General features: G+C 39.2%; 1 non-coding gene across 1 annotated transcript; it reads right to left on the bottom strand.

The window, feature by feature from the left end:
• Positions 1-14,951: 14,951 nt before the first annotated feature.
• Positions 14,952-15,053, bottom strand: LOC112205297 (small nucleolar RNA U13). Its single transcript, XR_002939198.1, has one exon. It is a non-coding gene; the product is annotated as a small nucleolar RNA U13 (small nucleolar RNA).
• Positions 15,054-22,655: the final 7,602 nt, after the last annotated feature.

Below are 22,655 nucleotides of genomic sequence, written 5' to 3'. Positions count from 1 at the left end.
AAGATCACTGTTTTCTAAGTAGAGTTTTATGTTTAGTCCCTTTGCTGTGTTTACACAAGACAAAAACCAAACTGGCAATTGAACCATTTTAGTCAAAATGTTAGAATATCATTCATTTAGTTGGTCAACATGATATGAAACCATCAAATTAATAGATTTTTTGCCCTAAATTGAACAGATGTTTTGGTATCTGTAGGCATAGTCTTTCTCTATGGGATATTAAGGATTTTTACCTTCAAATATCCTACACTCCAAAGTAATCTTCAACAGAGACTTAACTCATATATACATCATACTTAAAAATCTGTTAGTCAATTTCAGGTAGATTAAAGAGTGACTTCATTGTGAAAGATAAAATAATAAAGCTTTCAATATGGAAGAATGTGTTCCATAAGATAAGCAAAGCAAACATTTTCTAACAGGATACAAAAAGCACTAATCATAAAGGAGAAGACTAATGAGTTGAAAACTTTTCTTCATCTAAAGACACCATTTAGAGTATGAAAAGACAAGCCATAATAAGGAGATAATTGCAATGCAGTCTGGGTCCACATACAAAACAGTGATCTTATAAGATTATAACATTGTATTTGTACCACATCTTTTCTACCTTGAGATATGTTTAGATACATGAATACTCACCATCCTGTTATAATTGCCTACAGCATTCAGTACAGTAACATGCTACCCAGGTCTATAGCCTAGAAACAATAGGCTATACCATATGGACTAGGTGTGTAGTAGACTATACCATCTAGGTGTGTGTAAGTACCCTCTATCATGTTCACACAAGGACAAAATCACCTAATGACACATTTCTCACAACATATCTTCATGGTTGAGCGATGCATGATTGTATTTTCAATGACTAGGAACTCATATCCAGAATATTGAAAGCACTTCTACATGATAAGAAACGCATAGACAACCCAAACAAAACATGGACATAAGATTGGAACAGTCACTTTACCAAAAAGATCGATAAACATATGAAAAGTCATTCAACATCATTAGTTATCAGAAAAATATAAGTTAAAACTAAAAATATGATCCTACTATATGCCTAACAGAGTGACTATAATGGAATAACCTGACATTATCGAGTGTTGGTAAAAATGTGGAGCAGCAGGAAGTCTTGTACACTGTTCATGGGTGTATTAATCGATACAGTGCTTTTTAGTACTGTAAGACCTACAAAAGCTAAACAGAGGTACACTCTATGACCCAGAATTCTACTCATATATGGTTTCACATATACCAAAAAAAGGCATTTACAAAAATATTCATAACCAGTAAAAACTCAAATGTCCATGAGTAGTGAAATGGAAAAATAGTGGTATATTCATCTAATGGACTACTATACAACAACGAATGTACTACTGCTACACCCAAAGCCTGGGTAAATCTCACAAACATGTTGAGAACATAAACCAAAAACAAAGACACACTCAAAGTTCACATCATGAATAGAAAGTGACCTGACAAAGTGGGTTTAGGTTTTTTCCAGCCATGGCCAGCTGCTCCTGTGGAGATAGGGAGAAGGCAGAAAGTGGGATGAATCCAGGGTCTGGGCTTTCCCAGATGATGGCAAAGGGAGGGAAGGAGACAGAAGATAAGGGCACATGCAGAGCAATACGTAACTGTGAATGTGAACCATAGGCTCTAAGTTGGGTAAGGCAAGTGAAAACTCCAGGCCTCAATGGTTTGTAAATCCTGGTGGGGTAGGATAATTTTTGGAGTTGGGGTACATGAGAGAGTGATCTGGCAAAAGATAAGAGGTGATGATGTCAAAGCAAGGGGACTGAAATTGTGATCAGGACTTACTAATGCACAGTGCATGCAGTACTTACTAATGCACAGGTCTAGGGTGTGACTGTAGGGGTGGGAGGCCAAGACAGGGCAGAGTACCGTTGGAGAACGGCCCTCTTCTCCAGTGGTCATTAGAGAAGAGGAGACCACAGAGTTGAGAGGTTGGAGAGTTGGGATGGTCATTTTTGTTGAATCAGCAGGAACTATTTCAGGACACAACTAGTGGGCCAGAAGCTACAATTTTCTGTGACAGAGGACGGTGCTGGGGTCATTGTATAAGTAAGCCTAATCAGGCAGAGTAACTGGAGTGGAGACTGAATGCTTCAATGATGAAAGGGGAGAAAGGTCTGAAAGCAAAGGAAGAAGCCCAGACCCAGGACTAACAGGGCTGAGAGCAAGAAGCTGCCGGGAGCAAATTGCCCTCAGAGGCAACCACGTCTCCTTTAGAACAAGCATTGAGAACAGAGAGTGTTTTGCTACTGAGTGGCTCATTGAAAGAGCACAGTGAGGGGCTGGTGGTCTATGATAGGGTCATTTGGGGGATCTCATGGGATGGAAGTTCATGTGTTAAAGCACATGGACGTCTTTGGACTCCTTGCGGTACTTTTTTTTTTTTTTTAAGAGGTCTCATTGTGCACTGTGTTGTCTGGGCTGGAGCGCAGTGGCATAATCATGGCTCACCACAACCTCAAACTCCTGGACTTAAGGTATCCTCCTGCCCCAGCCTCCTGAGTAGCTAGGACTACAGGTGTGCAGCACCATGCTTGGCTATTTTTTAAAATATTTTTGTTGAGATGGGGTCTTGCCATGTTGCCCAGGCTGGTCTCAAACTCCTGGCCTCAAGTGATCCTCCCACCTCAGCCTCCCAAAGTGCTGGGAATATAGGTGTGAGCCAAAGTGCCTGGCTGCTTGTGACGCTTAAAGTAAAGTGGAGCAGTGGACAGGATGGAATGAGTGCTGAGACTGCTTACCCTTTGGTGAGGCTGAGGGCTGGGGAGGGAGGAGTGAGCAAGTGAGGCTCTCTTCACTCCAACCAAGGCAGGAATAGAGGCTAAGGGAGCAGCTGCGTTAGAGGAATGCAGAACTCCCAAATTCCAAGCATCCATGATAACCACCTCTCCAGAGAAGTCTAAACAGGCCTGTTTTGGAAGTGAGTGCTAAGAGCAGGCAAATGGGAAGAAATGTCTGCAAAATATCTTTATTATTTTACCATTAACACCAATATTTCTAGGTCAGAAGGAAGTTTGATGAGCTCACCACGCAAGACTACATGGTTACTGACTGGAATGGCCATCAGGAGGGCAGAGAGCCACTGCGCCTCTTTCTGCTGAGGGTTGTGGATACAGATGGGAATTTGAAACCTTCTTTCCTGTTTGTGTGAAAAATTCAGACTACTGGCAAATTCTACCCTGGAAACTGACTATGGGTCAATGGGAGTCCGCTGGCGAATGGATACCGCCTGTTCTGTTTCCAACTCATCAGGAACCATGTGGAGAATTAATATCCTGCCCGTCCAGAAGGAAGGGAGTTATTATGGACAGCAAAGAGGAAAGGTAGCCAAGTTCAGATGTTCCCCAGGCTGTGGCTGCTGAAAGTCAAACAGTATGAAGTATAATGGTAAGTGGGGGGAAAGAAAAACTCAGCCAATATAAACGGCACCTTCAGGGGCTAAGGGACAAAGGAGAGCGCTGCTGTCCTAAGATCCGCTCCTCCAAAAAGAGTCACGTTTTTGGTGATCGGATTTCACCACGAAACTGTTTGCCCAGAAGGTAAGTCGTCAGTTAAGGCCAAGGGGGAGGGGCATGTGAAGAGAAGAATGTTTCAAGCTTTTAGATCTCACGCAGTAGAAAAACAAAACCAGGAATCTATTTCTTTCACCTGCCAGAATGACGCTTCACTTCCTCCAGCTAATTGCTGCTGGGAGAGTCCAGCCTTCTTGTATTAGCATCCAACCTGGATTACTTTCCTGCAAGCTGATGACATGTAGGCTGGCAAAGGGCAGGTTTGGAGAACTACTGAGTTGGAATCAGAACGTTTCCATATAGAGGTGGCACACTTTGCCCCGGAACAATCAGAGAGTAAGGTGTCTGTATACTTCTTGGCTGGCTGGAAATCTCTACTTGGGTTTCAAACCTTAGGTCAGGTTCCCCAAGGCTCTGGCATCTCATCTCTGGAGAGCAAGGTCAGTTTTAATGGTGGAAATTAGGATGAAGGAGAGAGGATGAGCTTCAAGGTGAAGGGAAGCAGCTGTTTAAATAGCCACAGTGTTTACATCATCCTAATCACTGCTGCCCAGCCATTCTCCTGTTTATGCTGGAAGAAGCCCCGCTGGTAGGGGGAATCCCAAGTCAGAGCTGCAGACCAAAGAGCAGACATTAAATTCCACTTAAATACTGGATGCTCTCCCCTCCCAATTGTTCTGGATGCTGCTATACTTGCCCCCCTGCCTAGGGGCCCCATTATGTAGGAGGTCCCAAATAACCATGGGTTGTACTTGCTTTCCTGTTGCTCATGCCTTATCCAGCCGAAAGATCAAAAGCAAATGGAACCATAGTGAGATTCTGTACCCCCCATCGGGTTTCTGTAGCTCCAGAGAGGGCGAATGAGCATGATGATCACATATTCCCAAAACCGGCCAGGTGCTGGGCCAACAGGTGATTTACTGCTGTGGAAAGCCAATAGGAGATTACTGAAGGGGTCAGGCCATAGGACATCAGTGGCTAAATGATTTCCTAATGGCCTGAAAGAGTCACAGTGCCTCCCTCCCTGCCTAATTTCATAGCAGAGGGTGTCCTTTGGACTAGGGAGAGAAACTGGATTATTAACCGTAGCTGGATGGTTTTTAAGATAAGAGGAAAGAGGGTTGAGGCTTAGGGGAAATGCAGAAAGTTGAAAAATTTGGTTTTCTTAAAAGAGATGTGTCACAGGCATATTTGTGGTTTTTTACATCATGGAACATCTGCGTAGAGGATGTAAAGTTTTTAACCCTTGCACTCCGGGGGGCTGTGTGTGTGTGCGTGTGCACGCGTGCGTGCGCATGCATATGCATATACCCACGCATAAGCAGATTTTACATACAATTGCAGAGCTTATGTACTCTTAAAGTTTATCCATAAAGCCCGGTTTAAGAAGTTCTGCCCTCTATAGGTTAAGAGGGAAATGCTTCATCCAATAACAAAATCTTTTGAAAACTTCAAAAATATTTTATATTGGTAGGTAGGAATTCCTCATTGCAACAAATAAGTAGATATTGTTTTTTTTTCCTCTTCTATTGAAGTACATTCCCGCACATTTGCCTCCAGATTATTTTTCAGGCATCCCTTGTGAATTTGTCACCTCTAGAATTAAATATGGGTGAAACTTAGTCATCTATTAACAAAATATGCACTTAGCATTTATAATGTGCAAACAAATATGCTAAGAGTATTCAGAGTAGCCCCGCCAAGTATTCAGAGATGAACAATGCATGCCCTAGATGCTCAAAGAGATTCTGCTATAAAAATGAGATACTTACAAAAACAGCTCTAATATGACATAGAATGTGGCATAAAAAAAGAGTGCAAGGTCAGAAGAGGAGAGTTCATTTCTGGGTGATGTAATCTGGAGTAGCTTCATGAATGACATGCAATTGAAACTAATGTTAACTAAGTGTTTTTCAAACATTTTTATTCCTATACCCTCAGTGAGAAATACATTTTGTGTCATAGTGCAGAACACACATTAATGTAGATCTGGAATAAAAATTTCACAAAACAAATATCTTCCCATATTATGAGATATATGCTCTGTTATGTCCCATTCCACTCTACTATACTCTATTGATTTCCACTTAACCAAAAATTCTGGTTGGGACCCATAAAGTTTATTTCCCAATGCAATGAGTTGTTGCCTATTATCTAATAAACACTGCCTTAAAAGATGGCAAGGATGGGGTATTTTGCATTATGAATATCGATCAGTCTTAACAGAAATTCTATGCTATATGTATCAGTTTATCCCTGTTTTTCAGATAAGGAAACTGAGACTTTGAGAGGTTAAGTTACATGTCTAAGGTCATGCAGCTCTTACATCGAGCAGCAGGGATTTGAGCCCAGCTCACGGTGACTATGTGAAAACCCATGGAGGGAGGAAACAATATTTGGGGAAGTGTGCAGCTTGGCTATCATGTAGGGTATAAGTAGGAAAATTAGGAGAGATGATTATAAAAGGAATTATATCATTCATTTAGGTAAAATTATTTTTGTCTTTAATCCTTTATCTTATTCCCAACTTCCTCCTGGAAAATCTCCCTGAATCTTCAGTCTGATTCTCCCATACCTGGTTTGTAGTTATACCCATTAAGAAATACAATGTAACTCACAGGAACTTGTTGAAAATTTACGTGCTCAGGAAAACAGAATAAAAATATAACAAGAGACCTATGCCCGCAAAATCTTACTGAGGTAGAAATACCTTACATAACATAACTACAGGTATGTCAACCATGCACATACATGTAAAGTGTAAATTTATTTTCTAAAACGCCGCAAAGATGGGGCAAATTATAGGTACAATTTGGTAGGCAGGAAAAAGAGGACATATTTTCAATGGGTTCTTGGAATGCTTTAGGAAATGGATGGGAACTGGAAGGATAATATAAAAGGAAGATACAGTCCCAGGTAAGATAATGACAATGTGAAGTTCAAAGAATACTTGGGTAAGGGCTTGTGGGAGGTAGACAGAGAAAGGGGACAGGAGGTGAGAGCAACTGAAGGAGGTTCAAAGGGTGGTGAAGAGATTCAAGGCTGGGATAAGATTATGAAGGACCGTCGATGTAGTCGTAATTAAATTCTCATCTTCTATGTTTAATAGTCAATGTGGACTATACATCTGATACATCTAAACTGAGAATTTTATTCCTATAATAGCAGAGAGAAAAAGTCTAAGTATGAAAACAAAGCAAAAACCTAGCTTGTGTTTAAAGCTTGGAAAGTAATCTCTTGTATCGTTTAATTTATTATTAGTGTTATTTCTGTGTATGCTCATATACATGAGAGCACCCACCCTTTGAACTGACCTGGGAACACTTCAGAGTTAATCTGCAGTCAGTGCTGTATTTAAATTTTGAGAAATAATGAGGCACTCTCATTTTTCCTCTTTTTTAAATAAAATGCTTTCTAAAGTAATGGGAGGCATATCCATTAGAAAGAAAACTCAGTAGTTTAGATCGCTGGGTTCAGGTTCTTAATAATGACTATTATTGCAATGTTAAGGTACCATAGATATCAATCCTCTTCCTATTCTAAAAGTGATCATTTTAGTTCTGTGTTGACTCCCTGGATTATTTGCTATGTGTGTTTTTAATGTATCACCTGTTCAATAGAAAATGGATCTCAAAATATTTCTTTGGATGATCTGTGCTTTACTTTCAGCATCAATACAATGGTACAACAATTCATGAACTAGACCCACTTTGAATGGCTATTAAAAACAAACATAAAAAGGTGTCTTTAACACCTTCCAAATTCTAAGACAACTGCTATTACAGTTTCCATTGGAAATGTGCCTCTAATAGCCCAATACTCTCCTTTCAGGATTGGCTCGGCAAGAAGGAGGCAATGATGGTTCTTAGCTAATATTAAAGCATCAACTTGGTCATCAGTTTGGTTTTGTGTGTGGGATTTTAAAAGAAAGTAACTAGCTGGACCTTACTCTATCTATTTTGTGTGAACACTGCTAAAAATGGTTTGAGCGTCAAGCATTTGTTCTCAAAAAGTGCACCTGTCTGAAATACAGTTGATTCTTGTTATTCACATTAGCTATGTTTTAGAAAGTTGCTGTAAACACTGATTTAGCAAATATTGAATCATTGCTCCTAGGAAGAACACAGGGTTAAGTTCCTGTGAGCCTTGGGTCACATTTTCATTCATTGATCAATACATAAGTTTATTTTATCTGCATTTTTGTTTAAAGGCATCCATTTACTATATATTAATTCATTAACATTAAACTTATACCCAACAGCCCTATAACTCATGTCCTATCTAACACATGTATTTTCTCTGGAAGGCATATCACAGCCTTCCTGTACTCAGAAACACTGGATGGCACCTCCGCAATATGCCTTGAGGGCCACTTTGAGGAGTGAAATCACCAACAGCAAGCACAAAAATGAAAAAAAAAAAAAAAAAAAAAAGGCACTGCACAGGCTGTGCAAGGACACCTGTTGGCTGTCTGAGAGCTGAAGCTAGAAGGTAGGGTTGCCTGGTTTCCACCTCATCTGGCACATGAGCAGCCAGAGACTCAGATTTTTGCCCCTATGGGCATGTCTACAGATGACTGGAAAAGAGCTGCAAGTATTGATTTTGGGGTCACGAATACATTTTAGCAAGTAGGTAAATTAGCAAATATGGAATCTATGAATAATGAAGATTGACTATGTCCTATTTCTGTGCTACCCTGAATTTATGTGGATATGTGATGATTTTAACAACACTATGGCTCAGTTATGCGTGTGACTCATGCTAGTTTTAGCGCCATTTAGATTTTGAACTGTAAGTTTATCTTGCATGATTTTATTATTTCTTTCCATCCCACTTAAAGAAAGGTAGAGAATTGCCTGTGGTTTACTGGTAGTGGTGACAGTGAATTTCCTCCGGGGCATGAAACTAGCTTTCCAGGGGTAACATGAATCAGCTACAGAGCAACACAAAAGGAATTAATAGAAATGTAATCTCAAAAGGTACTTCTGTTTAAAACCACAAAATCTTATGTACTATTTATTATCTGTGGGTTGAAAAGAAATTTCAGAATCCAAAGAGGATTGAAAGGGTACAAGAACTAAAGGATTGTTTGACATATATGAGTATTTTCTGTTTTTCACTGATTGTTACCAGAGACTAGAATTGTATGATTAAATGAATGGAAATATTGTATCTGTAATGATACTTAGAGAGACTTTATAAATATGGCGGTCCTTGCACTCTTTCATACTTATGAGAGGAAAATTTTTGCTGGAGTATGTGAAAATGCTGATCAATCTGTCTGCTCTGCTCACATTTTTCTCAGATCATTTGTGTCTACAGCTGAGAGATGTGAAGCCATATCATGCCACTTTTCCTGGCCAGAGTTGATTAGACCAGGAATGGACACCTGACCCAAGATGGGCTAATAATAATTGTTACCCTAGAGTCATCATAAACAGGGCAAACCATTTAGTGGAATAGAGTATCCAGAAACAGATCCAGAAAAATGTATAAATTTGACAGATGACAAAGGACATATTTCAATTTCTTGAGGAAAAGACACTGTAATGCTGGTGCTAGCATAATTTGCTCTCCATCTAAAAGAAATGAAACCAGACCCCGATTTCACACGATCTACAAAAAATATCCATGATGATGTAATATTTTCATGTAAAAATAAAATCAATAAAAATATTTGAAGAAAGTATGTATTTATATATCCTTGGCTGGAGAAGAACTTCTTACACAGATTAGGAAACTCAAAAACCATAAAGTAAAAAAAATTTTGAATATTAAAAAATCTTATTATGAAATAAATCCTAAAGAGAGTCAGAAGATGAACAGTGGACCAGAAAATATATTTTAAACAGATATTAGATTTAACAGAGTTGACTGCACCATCATCCTTGAAATATCTCCAAGTATTTGAATTTTATCGACAATGCTACACTCTCATGCTTTCTTTTCTACCTCACTCACTGATTGCTGCTTTCCAGCCCAATTTACTCCTCTCTTCTCCCTCTAAATTTTGGAGTACCCTAGAGTTCATTTCTGAGCTTTTTTTTATATTTCCAGATGCCCCCATGGTGATTCCATGGGATCCCATGCCACCAAAGGTCACTTACACTCTGAAGATTCACAATTTAACATCACCTGAACTGCTTCCCTGACAGCCAAACTTACCTTTCCAACACCAACCAGCACCTTCCTGTGGTTGTTTAATAGGCATCTCTATCTCAACATGTCCAATCAAGGACCTTTGATTTTCATTCTCAAAATGATTCCCCATCCCCACTCTAGAAATACTTGTTTTGCTAATGTTATGGTTTGCTATGGTTTATTTGGCTCCACCAAGTCTCATGTTGAAATTGATCTCTGGTGTTGGAGGAGGGGCCCAGTGAAGGCATTTGGGTCTTGGGGGCAGATCCTTCATAATAGCTTGTGCTGTCCTTGTGATAATGAGTGAGCTCTTGCTCTTAGTTCCCATTGGAACTGGTTGTTGGTTGTTGAAAAAGGCCTGGCACCTCCTCTGCCTGTCTCTCACCATGCAATCTCTGCATGCAGGCTCCCCTTCCTTTTCCACCATGAGTAGAAGCCTCCTGAGGCCTCACCAGAAGCAGATGCTGGGGCCATGCTTATACAGCCTGCAGAACCATGAGCCAAATAAACCTCTTTTCTTTATAAATTACCCAGCCTCATGTATTCTTTGATAGCAACACAAATGAACTAAGATAGGTAAATATTAATAGCACCAAGCTTTTGTTTAAGCCAAAAACCTGAGAATCACCCTTACTTCCTGCTGAAACCTCACATTCTACATCTAGCCACTGAAAAAGCTGCTTTGCATCATTTTCAAAATACATTCCCTAGGGCCGGGCGCTGTGGCTCAAGCCTGTAATCCTAGCACTTTGGGAAGCCGAGGCTGGCGGATCACAAGGTCAGGAGATCGAGAGACCATCCTGGCTAAGACAGTGAAACTCCATCTCTACTAAAAATACAAAAAATTAGCCAGGCATGGTGGCAGGTGCCTGTAGTCCCAGCTACTCGGGAGGCTGAGGCAGGAGAATGGCATGAACCTGGGAGGCAGAGCTTGTAGCGAACTCAGATCACTCCACTGCACTCCAGCCTGGGCAACAGAGCGAGACTCTGTCTAAAAAAAAAAAAAAAAAAAAAAAATTCCCTAGACACCCATTTGTCCTTGTTCCTTACACTGTTCTCTTCATTGAACTGCGATAATCTTGCTCCTAGATTACTACAATGGCCTTGTAACTACATTCCCCATCACACTCTTGACTTCCTCCATTTTATTCTCCATAAATGACCAATATGATAAAACAAAAGAAAACATAAATCAGACCATGGTTTCCCTCTAGTTGTAAGCCTCCAGTATAATACCATCTCACTTAAAATAAAACGTAATCTCTTCCCCATGCCTCTAAGTCCCTAAATGACCTGGCTTTCCTCAAGCTCCCAGCCTTTTCCTCTGCAAGCTCACTTTCGACACTGCATTCCAGCTACATGGACTTTCTTGCTGTCCTCCAAAGAAGTCAAGCTTGTCTCTTAGCATGTGTACTTCCTTTGCCTGGAATACACCGTCCTCAGGTTTTACCATGACTTTTTCTTCATGTCATTTGGAAACTTTTTCAAGTGTTTTAAGGTTTACTCAAACCATATTTGAAACCCTTCACCCCTGTCATTTTCCATCTATCATGATGTTTCCCCACACTGCTTGACATTACCTGAAATTATATGACTTCAGATTACTTGTTCCTTGCCTCTCCCAGTAGAATGTAGGCTTCACGAGAACATATACTGTGCTTTGTTTACCACTGCACTCCCTACCTTCAAAAGTGCCTGATAAGTAGTAGGCACTCAATGGCTGTAAATCAGATGAATAAATGACCCACACGGTGGGTTAATCTGCCAAACATAGAGTGCCTACAATATGTAAACAATCCAAGGAATGAATGGATGTGACCAGGGCATTGATAAAGAAGGAAATGTGACGGATCCTACTAATATATTGTAAAAGGTCAATATCATTAGTGTCCACATAACTGCATATTAAAATACTTAGATAACCTTTCCACTTAGAAGATTAGTACCAATTAAAAATTACTGATACTATTCACTGCTGAAGGAGATATGAGGAAATGGTCATTATTTTACACTGCTGGAGAAAGTTTAAATTGCTACTAAAATAATCTGGTAATAAATATTAATGTGAAAAATGCACACTCCTAGGAATGTTCTAGAGAGAATCTATAATATAGATTTAAAATCACATAGAAAAAAAACTCTATTGCAGAATTGCTTGTAGTATTCAAAAGTAAACATTCTTTTTTAAATTTTATTTTTTAATTGACAAATAATAATTGTTCATGTTTGTGAGGTACATAGTGATGTTTTGATGCCTGTAATAGATAATAATGAGACCAGAGTAATTAACATATCCATCATCTCAAAAATTTATCATTTTTTTGTTTTAGGAACATTCAATATCCTCCTCCTAGCTATTTGTAACTATTAATATAATATTATTGTTAAAATTGTTGTCCTGCAGTGCTATACAACACTAGAACTATTCCTCCCATTTGGCTGTAATTTTGTATCCTTTAACAAATCTCTCCCTGTCCCTCCCTTCCTCCTATCAGTCTCAGCCTCTCATATCCTCTGCTCCACTTTTTATTTCTATGAGATCAACTTTTTTTAGCTTCCACATATGAGTGAGAACATGTGGTGTTTAACTTTCTGTTCCTGGTTTATTTCACTTAACATAATTTCCACCAATTTCAAAAATGGAAATTCTAATGTCCCTCAATAGTAGAGAGATTGAATGTTTTAGGATATGTCCACACAATAGAATACTATGCAGCTATTAAAAAAAGTAAAGGAAATTTATGCATCCTAACTTGAAGGGGTGCCCAATATACCACAAGAATGAAAACTGGAAGTTAAAGGATAATGTGTATAGTGTACAAAAAGCAAACAGCAAACAACAAAAACCTGTGTGTGTGTGCTTGTGTTCACACAGGCTTGCAGAAGACGAGAGAAATGCAGTAACACTAATCTGTTAGGATGATCTCAGGGAAATACAGGGTAGAATGAGGGAGGGGTGTTAGTTTTTCTTTATGCATCTTGTATTTTAAAATATATTTTATAAAATTTAATTTAAAATTATTTATTTATAAAAGAATAAAAGTGGCAATGAAGTTAATAAGCCACTGACTCTCCTTAGTTATGCAGAAGAATACATAAAGAAATTAAACTAAGGAGTTTTACATTTTAAAAATTAAATCAGAATTAGAATAAAATAACGCTAGCAGATTTGAAAGTCTTGATAAAAGTTCACTTTTATAGAATAGATATATTATCAAAATGACTTGAGAGAAAGAATAGAAATCTTCTATTTCTCTCAATAGAAATAATAACTATTAAAAAATTAAAACCATTATCGAATAATTACTTCTCCAAAGTTAAGCCCTGATTATTTTAGCAGTAAATGCTTTTAAACTGATGATTTCAATACCACAAAAACAGTCCCAGAAAGGAAAAGCCTATAAAGTTGCTTTATTCATTCCACTGAAATGGAAATATCTGTAAGTGTGTGTCAAATACGCGCACACACACACACACACACAATGAGAAAGACTACATCCATCACCTTTCTGGGGAAAAGTGCAAAAGTAGAGAACCAGAAACTTTGAGCAATGTTTGGAAGAAAAAGCAGACTTGATCAGAAGGGTGTAGAAACCAGAGAAAGAAAAATATTACACACAGAAAAGAAATGTGCAGACTAAAACCACACTTTTCCCCACTGGAGCCTTCGGGCCACTGAAACCTGGAAAGGCTCATGCAATTCTTTGAGCAGAAATTGATTTGAGCTCCAACTTGAAACATGTAACCATTTTAATCTTATATTCCTTGAATAGCATATACTAATGAACCATAGTAAAATATTTTTTAAATTATAGATCTATAAGGAAAAGTTGGCAAAACTGTCAATACAATGGGAAACTTCAGCTCTCGAGCAACTGATAGACCAGGCAGACAAAAAAAAAAAAAAAAAATCAGAAAAGATATACAGCATTTAAACAATAAGAATAATAAACACAATCTAATGGCTGTTACTAAAATAGTCTCCTACGTGTCCATCAGTCAGGAGTCACCCAAAGAAAGGAAAACCACTTTAATTATTTAACACAGGGTTGAGGGGATAGAGTGCAAGAAATTGGTTCCACGTGTGAGAGAAGAGTTGCAATGACAGATGGGTTTTGTTGAGCCAAGAGATTAGCAGCAGCAGGAAGCCACCACCGCTCCAAAGCTGGGATCAGTAATAACAGACAGCTTTTTCAAGGAATTTTACCATAAATTAGTTGGAGAGGGATTTGGGGTCAGGGTTTCATTTTGCTTTTTCAAGAGACTTCTCTCCTTGCTCCTGGAGGGAGAGGGTTTGAGCCTCCCCTTGGCTGTTGTGGATAGAAGTTTGAGGTCTAAGGGGAGAGCAGCTTAATCAAGAACATACGTAGGTGTGGGTCGGCCTCTCAACTGTCAGAAAAAAATACCTAAATATATTACACAAGGATAATTCCCTGAAACAAATCTGCAGATTGAAGCAGGGGCACACTGTGGTCCCCAAACTCTGCAATGTAGGAGGCTTAACACAGAGAAATATTCTGGTTTAGTGGTTGCGCTTCAAAGGTAAAAAAGGATTTCTTCAGGCATCCAAGCTTCAATATCAAATAGCCTAAATAGAGAAAGCCATTAGGCAGACCTCCAACTTCTCTATGGTGATGTCAATTATTAGAAGGCATTTGCTACTATGTTCTGAAGGAGAGAGTGACTGAGAGCTACCGTGTCAGAACAAATGTCTTTCCATCAAAACCAGCTACATAGTGGGGCCCAAAGCAAAATGAAAACGAGGTACCTCTAGATACAAAATATATTAAGAATTTCAAAATGATGACGAACATGAATTAGCCCAAGCATGGGGTACTTCTTGTCTCAGCGCAAGATTCTGTGTTGCTGCATGGGCTGCACACTAACAAAGTCAGCCCTGCTTTCAAAGATTTAGGAAACTTTCAGGCTTGCCCATGAAATACAGTGTGAGCCCTCTTCAGCAAATTCCTTGATGACAAAAAACCTAGAGATGAAATTAAATAAAGAGCTTAGAAATGAAGGCTCTGCACTGGTGGAGAGCCTTGAACTGATTTATATATAAAACAAATTCTAAACAACTTTGGGAATTATTGTTACAGGATACAAATACTTGAAACAGGAAGAAGAATGAAATTGCTAGTGCATTCATCTAGCCCTGCAGGTAAGCACTTGACACTACCTAAAATCATATTGTGTTTTTAATGAGATGTAATGATTCTACACTGAGTGTTTTATTTGGTATCTTCCCTGGTATCTTCATGTCAGATTGGTAATGTGCTGACGTCTTAACAAGGTTTGAGGGAGGTTCATCTCACACATAGCATGAAAACCCAATTATCATGCTCTGAACCACAAAAGAATCTGGAAGACTATAGAAGAATCTTTTGTTGGGAAATATCTCATGGAGTGAAGAAACATTTATGTGAGGATGAAGTGATCTCACTGGTTTTACTTCAGTTTATTTTTCTTCTATTAAATTTGGGTAAGTTACATTTAATCCTTTTATTGAAAAATACATTATTTGGTTTTTACAAAAGTATGAATGTTAATGATTATTCACGTGTGATGGGATTTGAGTATTTTACTTTCATCTTTCTCATCTTTGTCTTTTCTGTATTAAATTATTTGTAAGTGTCATACATAATTTTTACAGAAGCTAAATTTAATTTTATTTAATTAAAAAAATTAAGTCAAATATTACCCCACCCAAAGGTTCCAGTCCACAGAATTTTATTGGTGAAATCTATAACAACTTCAAGGAGCTGTATTTACTTTGTTTGAAAGAACAGAGAGCTAGATAATTTCCAACTTGTTCTGCAATATATCACTGATACCAAACCAAGACAATTAACTACCAAAAAACAGACATATCAATCGCTTTGAAGATAGATGCAACAATGATAAGTAAAATCTTTTCAGGTGGCCACACCCTTTCAAATCCAGCCATGTGGGTGTGGGTGTGGGTGTGGGGGTTGGGGTCACAAGAGAGTTGTGTGGACATCAAGAGCCTAGCATACTTTTGCATGGAAGCCATGGAGATGTTCTCCTCCCCTGTCTCTGACACCCTGAATAACCTCTACTAGACTGAGGAAAATGGAGGCCCAGGGGTACTAAAGGGGTCCCAGGGATGGGCAGAAACTAAATTGGACTGCTTGGGTTCAAATTGTGGTGTCTTAACTATCACCAGCCTTCTTCAAGAGAGGCTACTGTCATGGACTGCTAAGATGGCATAACAAGGGTAAGGCAGTGGAAGAAATCCATCCAGAGTATAGGTCATAAGGAGTGCATTGCCTGTGGACAGTTTTGGAAACAACAGTAAAGACAGCCAAGCATTAGTCTGCTTTATGTTATCACCATGAGTCTAGTTTCAAACAATGTCAGTGATAAAATGCTCCTTTGTGGAAAAAAATCAGTTCCTTCCAGGTTTACATTTTTAAACAAGATTTCAAAAATTGTATTTATTTGTTTATGTGAATTTACAGATAACAAAGTGTGTACGCTTGTGGTGGACAATGTGATGGTTTGATATATGTATCAAATACAGAATGTTTGAATCAAGCTGATGAACATATCCATCACCTCACATACTTACTATTTTTGTGATGAAAACATTTAAAATCTACTCTCTTAGCAATTTTCAAGTATACTATACATTATTACTAATTACAGTTGCCATGCTACATAATAGATCTCCAGAACTCATTCCTATAGTCCCACTAAAACTTCGTACACTTTGACCAACATTTTCCCATTTCCCCAGCCCCTGGTAACCACAATTTCATTACCTATTCTTTAATAAATGCTGTGCTTTACATGAAGTTAATTTCAAAGATCTCTCAGTTATACAGTCAGCCCTCAACATCTGCATAATTAGCTACATGGGATTCTTTTATTTTTTATTTATTTATTTTTTGAGACAGTTTCACTCTTGTTGCCCAGGCTGAAGTGCAATGGCGCAATCTCACCTCACTGCAACCTCTGCCTCCTGGGTTCAAGAGATTCTTCTGCCTCAGCCTCCTGAGTAGCTGGGATTACAGGCACGCACCACCACGCTGGGCTAATTTTTGTATTTTTAGTAGAGACGGGGTTTTGCCATGTTGCCCACACTGATCTTGAACTCCTGGCCTCATGTGATCCACTAGCCCCATGGGATTCTTTTCAAGAGTAATGCTATACTGGTTTGGAAAAGTTTGAGTTTGCTTCAGGAGCTGTTTGTGTCACCAACCTCAATGGCACCACACATTCTGTGTTTAAGCTGCAAGTTAGAAATAAACAATGACAGTACAATGATTATAATGACAAAGAAAATTTATGTTATTCCAATTCTATCAATCTATGTGATTTCTTGGACTTTTTATTTGGATTTAAAATTTGGATAGCCATATGTAGAAGAATAAAACTGTACACTTATCTCTCACTGTATACAAAAATTAATTCAAGATTCATTAAAGAATTAAATGTAAGACCTAAAATTATAAAAATTGTAGACGGAAACCTAGGAAAAACAATTCTAGCCAATGGTCTATGCAAAGAATTCATGACTAACAGCACAAAGGCAAATGCAACAAAAACAAAAATGGACAAATTTAACTCAAATAAAAAGCTTCTGCACAGCAAAAGAAATAACACAGTGAACAGACAGCCCAAAGAATGGGGAAAAATACTTGCAAATTATACCTCTGACAAAGGACTAATATCCAGAACCTAAAAGAAACTAAAGGGGGGCGGTTCTAAGATGGCCGAATAGGAAGAGCTCCAGTCTATAGCTCCCAGCGTGAGCAACGCAGAAGACAGGTGATTTCTGCATTTCCAACTGAGCAAACGGCACACCAGGAGATTATATCCCATGCATGGCTCGGAGGGTCCTACGTCCATGGAGCTTCACTCATTGCTAGCACAGCAGTCTGAGATCGAACTGCAACATGGCAGCGAGGCTGGGGGAGGGGCGCCTGCCATTGCTGAGGCTTGAGTAGGTAAACAAAGCCACTGGGAAGCTTGAACTGGGTGGAGCCCACTGCAGCTCAAGGAGGCCTGCCTGCCTCTGTAGACTCCACCTCTGGGGGCAGAGCATAGCCAAACAAAAGGCAGTAGAAACCTCTGCAGATTTAAATGTCCCTGTCTGACAGCTTGGAAGACAGTAGTGGTTCTCCCAGCATGGAGCTTGAGATCTGAGAATGGACAGACTGCCTCCTCAAGTGGGTCCCTGACCCCTGAGTAGCCTAACTGGGAGGCACCCCCCAGTAGGCGCAGACTGACACCTCACACGGCTGGGTACCCCTCTGAGACGAAACTTCCAGAGGAACGATCAGGCAGCAACATTTGCTGTTCACCAATATTCGCTGTTCTGCAGCCTCCGCTGCTGATACCCAGGAAAACAAGGTCTGCAGTGGACCTCCAGCAAACTCCAACAGACCTGCAGCTGAGGGTCCTGACTGTTAGAAGGAAAACTAACAAACAGAAAGGACATCCACACAAAAACCCCATCTGTACATCACCATCATCAAAGACCAAAGGTAGATAAAACCACAAAGATGGGGAAAAACAGGGCAGAAAAACTGAAAATTCTAAAATCAGAGCACCTCTCCTCCTCCAAAGGAATGCAGCTCCTCACCAGCAACAGAGCAAAGCTGGACGGAGAATGACTTTGGCAAGTTGAGAGAAGAAGGCTTCAGACGATCAAACTTCTCCGAGCTAAAGGAGGAAGTTCGAACCCAATGCAAAGAAGTTAAAAACCTTGAAAAAAGATTAGACGAATGGCTAACTAGAATAACCAATGCAGAGAAGTCCTTAAAGGACCTGATGGAGCTGAAAACCATGGCACGAGAACTACGTGACGAATGCACAAGCTTCAGTAGCCGATTCAATCAACTGGAAGAAAGGTTATCAGTGATGGAAGATCAAATGAATGAAATGAAGCGAGAAGAGAAGTTTAGAGAAAAAAGAATAAAAAGAAATGAACAAAGCCTCCAAGGAATATGGGACTATGGGAAAAGACCAAATCTACGTCTGATTGGTGTACCTGAAAGTGACGGGGAGTGGAACCAAGTTGGAAAACACTCTGCAGGATTTTATCCAGGAGAACTTCCCCAAATTAGCAAGGCAGGCCAACATTCAAATTCAGGAAATACAGAGAACGCCACAAAGATACTCCTCAAGAAGAGCAACTCCAAGACACATAATTGTCAGATTCACCAAAGCTGAAATGAAGGAAAAAATATTAAGGGCAGCCAGAGAGAAAGGTTGGGTTACCCACAAGGGGAAGCCCATCAGAGTAACAGCTGATCTCTCAGCAGAAACTCTACAAGCCAGAAGAGAGTGGGGGCCAATATTCAACATTCTTAAAGAAAAGAATTTTCAACCCAGAATTTCATATCCAGACAAACTAAGCTTCATAAGTGAAGGACAAATAAAATACTTTACAGACAAGCAAATGCTGAGAGATTTTGTCACCACCAGGCCTGCCCTAAAAGAGCTCCTGAAGGAAGCACTAAACATGGAAAGGAACAACCTGTACCAGCCACTGCAAAAACATGCCAAATTGTAAAGACCATCGATGTTAGGAAGAAACTGCATCAACTAATGAGCAAAATAACCAGCTAACATCATAATGACAGGATCAAATTCACACATAACAATATTAACCTTAAATGTAAATGGGCTAAATGCTCCAATTAAAAGACACAGACTGGCAAATTGGATAAAGAGTCAAGACCCATCAGTGTGCTGTATTCAGGAAACCCATCTCATGTGCAGAGACATACATAGGCTCAAAATAAAGGGATGGAGGAAGATCTACCAAGCAGATGGACAGGCATCTGTCCATCTGTCCAAAAAAAGGCAGGGGTTGCAATCCTAGTCTCTGATAAAACAGACTTTAACAAAAATCAAAAGAGACAAAGAAGGCCATTACATAATGGTAAAGGGATCAATTCAACAAGAAGCGCTATCTTAAATATATATGCACCCAATACAGGAGCACCCAAATTCATAAAGCAAGTCCTTAGAGACCTACAAAGAGACTTAGACTCCCACACAATAATAATGGGAGACTTTAACATCCCACTGTCAACATTAGACAGATCAATGAGACAGAAAGTTAACAAGGGTATCCAGGAATTGAACTCAGCTCTACACCAAGTGGACCTAATAGACATCTACAGAACTCTCCACCCCAAATCAACAGAATATACATTCTTCTCAGCATCACACCGCACTTATTCCAAAATTGACCAGTTGGAAGTAAAGCACTCCTCAGCAAATATAACATAACAGAAATGATAACAAACTGTCTCTCAGACCACAGTGCAATCAAACTAGAACTCAGGATTAAGAAACTCACTCAAAACCGCTCAACCACATGGAAACTGAACAACCTGCTCCTGAATGACTACTGGGTACATAATGAAATGAAGGCAGAAATAAAGATGTTCTTTGAAACCAGCGAGAACAAAGACACAACATACCAGAATCTCTGGGACACATTTAAAGCAGTGCGTAGAGGGAAATTTATAGCACTAAATGACCACAAGAGAAAGCAGGAAAGATCTTAAATTGACACCCTAACATCACAATTAAAAGAACTAGAGAAGCAAGAGCAAACACATTCAAAAGCTAGCAGAAGGCAAAAAATAACTAAGATCAGAGCAGAACTGAAGGAGATAGAGACACGAAAAACCCTTCAAAAAATCAATGTATCCAGGAGTTGGTTTTTTGAAGAGATCAACAAAATTGATAGACTGCTAGCAAGACTAATAAAGAAGAGAGAAGAATCAAATAGATGCAATAAAAAATGATAAAGGGGATATCACCACTGATCCCACAGGAATACAAACTACCATCAGAGAATACTATAAACACCTCCATGCAAACATACTAGAAAATCTAGAAGAAATGGATAAACACATACACTCTACCAAGACTAAATCAGGAAGAAGATGAATCCCTGAATACACCAATAACAGGCTCTGAAATTGAGGCAATAATTAATAGCTTACCAACCAAAAAAAGTCCAGGACCAGACAGATTCACAGCTGAATTCTACCAGAGGTACAAGGAGGAGCTGGTACCATTCCTTCTGAGACTATTCCAATCAATAGAAAAAGAGGGAATCCTCCCTAACTCATTTTATGAGGCCAGCATCATCCTGATACCAAAGCCTGGCAAAGACACAACAAAAAAAGAGAATTTTAGACCAATATCCCTGATGAACATCGATGCAAAAATCCTCAATAAAATACTGGCAAACCAAATCCAGCATGATCAAGTGGGCTTCATCCCTGGGATGCAAGGCTGGTTCAACATACGCAAATCAATAAACGTAATCCTGCTTATAAACAGAACCAACGACAAAAACCACATGATTATCTCAACAGATGCAGAAAAGGCCTTTGACAAAATTCAACAGCGCTTCATGCTAAAAACTCCCAATAAATTAGGTATTGATGGGACGTATCTCAAAATAATAAGTTATTTCTGACAAACCCACAGCGAATATCATACTGAATGGGCAAAAACTGGAAGCATTCCCTTTGAAAACTGGCACAAGACAGGGATGCCCTCTTTCACCACTCCTATTCAACATAGTGTTGAAAGTTCTGGCCAGGGCAATCAGGCAGGAGAAGGAAATAAAGGGTATTCAATCAGGAAAAGAGGAAGTCAAATTGTCCCTGTTTGCAGATGACATGATTGCATATCTAGAAAACCCCATCGTCTCAGCCCCAAATCTCCTTAAGCTGATAGGCAACTTCAGCAAAGTCTTAGGATACAAAATCAATGTGCAAAAATCACAAGCATTCTTGTACACCAATAATAGACAAACAGAGAGCCAAAACATGAGTGAACTCCCATTCAAAATTGCTTCAAAGAGAATAAAATACCTAGGAATCCAACTTACAATGGATGTGAAGGACCTCTTCAAGGAGAACTACAAACCACTGCTCAACAAAATAAAAGAGGATGCAAACAAATGGAAGAACATTCCATGCTCATGGATAGGAAGAATCAATATCATGAAAATGGCCATACTGCCCAAGGTAATTTATAGATTCAATGCCATCCCCATCAAACTACCAATGACTTTCTTCACAGAATTGGAAAACACTACTTTAAAGTTCATATGGAACCAAAAAAGAGCCCTCATTGCCAAGTCAATCCTAAGCCAAAAGAACAAAGCTGGAGGCATCATGCTACCTGACTTCAAACTATACTACAAGGCTACAGTAATCAAAACAGCATGGTACTGGTACCAAAACAGAGATATAGATCAATGGAACAGAACAGAGCCCTCAGAAATAATACCACACATCTACAACTATCTGATCTTTGACAAACCTGACAAAAACAAGAAATAGGGAAAGGATTCCCTATTTAACAAATGGTGCTGGGAAAACTGGCTAGCCATATGTAGAAAGCCGAAACTGGATCCCTTCCTTACACCTTATACAAAAATTAATTCAAGATGGATTAAAGACTTAAATGTTAAACTTAAACCATAAAAACTCTAGAAGAAAACCTAGGCAATACCATTCAGGACATAGGCATGGGCAAGGACTTCATGACTAAAACACCAAAAGCAATGGCAACAAAAGCCAAAATTGACAAATGGGATCTCATTAAACTAAAGAGCTTCTGCACAGCAAAAGAAACTATGGTCAGAGTGAACAGGCAACCTACAGAAAGGGAGAAAATTTTTGCAATGTACTCATCTGACAAAGGGCTAATATCCAGAATCTACAAAGAACTCAGACAAATTTACAAGAGAAAAAACAGACAACCCCATCAACAAGTGGGCAAAGGATATGAACAGACACTTCTCAAAAGAAGACATTTATGCAGCCAACAGACACATGAAAAAATGCTCATCATCACTGGCCATCAGAAAAATGCAAATCAAAACCACAATGAGATACCATCTCACACCAGTTAGAATGGCAATCATTAAAAAGTCAGGAAACAACAGACGCT

The sequence above is a fragment of the Pan troglodytes genome, chromosome 14, assembly GCF_028858775.2.
Source record: "Pan troglodytes isolate AG18354 chromosome 14, NHGRI_mPanTro3-v2.0_pri, whole genome shotgun sequence".
NCBI classification, from domain to species: Eukaryota; Metazoa; Chordata; class Mammalia; order Primates; family Hominidae; genus Pan; species Pan troglodytes.
Note: the sequence above shows the minus strand (reverse complement) of the source record. Positions and strands in the feature narration are given on the sequence as shown.